This window comes from Watersipora subatra, chromosome 11 (genome assembly GCF_963576615.1).
Source record: "Watersipora subatra chromosome 11, tzWatSuba1.1, whole genome shotgun sequence".
NCBI lineage: Eukaryota > Metazoa > Bryozoa > Gymnolaemata > Cheilostomatida > Watersiporidae > Watersipora > Watersipora subatra.
This window is the reverse complement of record NC_088718.1, coordinates 23,702,868-23,705,846: the sequence shown is the minus strand read 5'-3', so window position 1 is coordinate 23,705,846 and position 2,979 is coordinate 23,702,868.

Sequence of the window (2,979 nt, the reverse complement as noted above, 5' to 3'; positions counted from 1 at the left end):
ACAGGGCATCCAGGCTTTCGTCGATCCTGGTTAGCGGGTAGGCATCCTGCTTCGTGACGGCGTTGAGACGCCGTTAGTCAATGCAGAAACGCCACTTCCCGTCCTTCTTCCAGACCAACACCACAGAGGAGCTCCAAGCTCCTCCAGCTGGCTCGATGAGTCCACGTTTGAGCAGATCCGAGACCTTTTAAAGCAGGCTTCTGACTGTCCGGTCCAGTGGGGATGGTTTTCAGTGTCTAGGGCAGAGGGGATTTGGGGGTCACCCTCCTGCATTTCGGGTTACGTCCCTGCCGTTTGCACGGAGAGGCATAGGCAATATCCGAGACAGGGGGGCTGTCCAGACTAATCTCACTCAATGAGCGGTAATAATTCCGTGTTACCACAGGCCCTTCTTGTGCATGAACTTCCCTTGGCCTAGTCTTTGCTGGTTGAGACCAGCCATCAGCCGTCGTCGAGTCCCTCGAAATCCTATTGTATTTCCATGTTTGTTTGGCTTTGACACAGCCAGTAGTCGGAGCTACTGCTGTGGCCGTTCTTCGTTTCCTGAAGCCGGTTTGGTGTGGCGAGGATAGTTTTTTCGTACATGCCCCGGTTGGCCACATCTCCAGCAAAGAGTAGCTGGCTGGCTCCTTTTTTCAGCTGGGGTGCGCATCTGCTCCTGGAGCCGTTCCACCTTTTCCGTGAGGGTTTGGACCAGCCGGGCTAGTCGTCCTATAACATCGGTCTCGGCCGAGTTCACCTGGTCAGAGGTTCCTCCCTCCAGGGCTCGCACCGAAGATCTGGAGAGTCTACCCTCGCCTCCTTGAATCTGGAGGTAGTCATTTCTGGCTCGTACAGCGTCCATCAGCGTGGGCGTAGGTACGGCCAACAGATGTCTCTGCAGGGCAGGGTCATTTAGTGAGCTGCAGAAGGTCTCCATAGCCATGCTATTCTGGTGGCGATTTGGCAGGTCCTCGTACGCAATGCGCACCAACCTCTCAACCTCTATAGCATGCGCCTGCAGCGTCGTCCCTTCCTCTCTCCTAAGGGCGTTGAGCTGGCTCAGCGCCTGCCTGGCGGATAGCCCGAACCTTGCCCTGAGGGCATTAAAAATGGTCTCCTGGTCCTCAGCCCGCCCACAGTCCTCAGCCTAGTCGCCCAGTGCTTCCCGGAGGTGCAATAGGATTGCTCCTTCTGTCCACTGGTTGGCGTCGGCTACCTCTGTGAAGCGAACAATCAAGTATTCCACATCTCCTTTCCCAGTATACTGGAGAGTCCTGAAGCGTGGCGCCGGTTCCTGAGCTCTCGGCATCAGCAATACCTGCTCTAGTGCCTCGAATAGTTGGACCGGTCCCGGGTCAGCACTCCTGGCTCTCCTATTGGCCATGTCTGGCTTCCAGTAGGTTTCTGCTCTCCTCCCAGAGCAGAGCCCCTACTGTGTCCGCGGCTGCTGGCTCCTTTCTGGGTTTCTTCCCGTAGGAAGTTCTTCCAGTAGAAGCATACCGCTTCCTTAGGCAAGTCCCGTCGAATCCCTTAGTAGGTTTCTGCTCCTGGAGCAGTGCATCTACCGGGTTCGATTGGTAGGCTTTCCACAGCTTTTCCTGGGTTTTTTCCGGTATGAACGAAGTTCTTCCAGTAGGAGCTTGCTGCCTTCTCAGATAAGTCCTTTAGTAGGTTTTTGTTTCCGAAGCAGTGCATCTACTAAATCCAATCATGTAGGGCTTTCCACAGCTCTCTCTGGGTTTCTTCCAGTAGGAAGTTCTTCCAGTAGGAGCGGTATTGCCGTTTTTCAGGCAGCCCAGTTTATCCAGAGTCCAGTGATCCAAATGCGAGTCTTGTGGTGAAGTTCTTGGGATCGTTACCAATCCCACTGCTGCCACCAGTGTAAAGGTTTGTGTGACCTTCACTTTCCTCCACTAGTACATGACTCGTGCATGAGTACAATACATATATTTCTGCTTAGTTCATCAAGGCGTACAAGAAAGAATCAAGTAACAGGCAATGAACAGGCCCAGAACAGCTCTGCTCTTCTACACAAATGTTCGAGCTTATATAGCTAGTAAGCTCCGCTTCTGTTCTACTTGGCTGGACCCGGCATGGCTCTGGCTTGGCTGAACTCCGACCTCATTAACACGCCTGACTGAACACAGCTTGGCTCGGCTTAACTCAGCCCTATGCTCAGCTTCCAGTGGACCACATTCCACAACAATACCTTATAACTTATATAAACCAAATATCTTGGACTCGCATATCTGTATTTCCATATGACCTTTAATTGATTGCCACCTTCATTTAACCGCTACTTGAGGAGATGGCTTAAAAAACATACTGAGCCTCATCAATTGAATGCCACCTCTATTCAACAACAAGTTTGACATTCTTTGATCTTTACGAACCCATAATAACAAGGGATTAATAGAAAAGTGTCCACAAAATCACATTAATACTTGGTTACATCAATAACAATTAATTACTTCGTTATCCAACTCCCACGCATTTCGTTTTCCTGATAAAACTTTGAAAGCAACACTATAAAAATAATTAATAACTGTACCAGGCTTATAGTAGTTACATATAAGCCAATTTAGGTGATATTTTTGCTTTTATTTTATTTGAGCTTTAACAGAGTTATCATATCTTGTATTAAATTAAAAATTATTGCCATCATTTTGTAGGGAGTTTTGTGCTCTTTCAAATGGTATATAATAATTATAACAATCAAATGCAAATGGGAGTTATCTTTGTTTGTTAAACTTCTGTGGTTTCCATTTTACGTTACAAACAAAATTAAAACGTTACAAACGTTACAAAAGAAAATTTATAGTGGGCGCGGCCTGATGTTTGGAAACTAGTGTGGTTCCCCCATATACTTTTATTGGTCGCACAACTCTCCAAGACAAGGCGCTTGGGTAATAAATATAGCCTAAAGCCGGGAGTACAGAACAGGCGTTTTGGAAGCATGAAGGAAGTCAGCTATGTCAAGATGAGGTGTCAAATCTT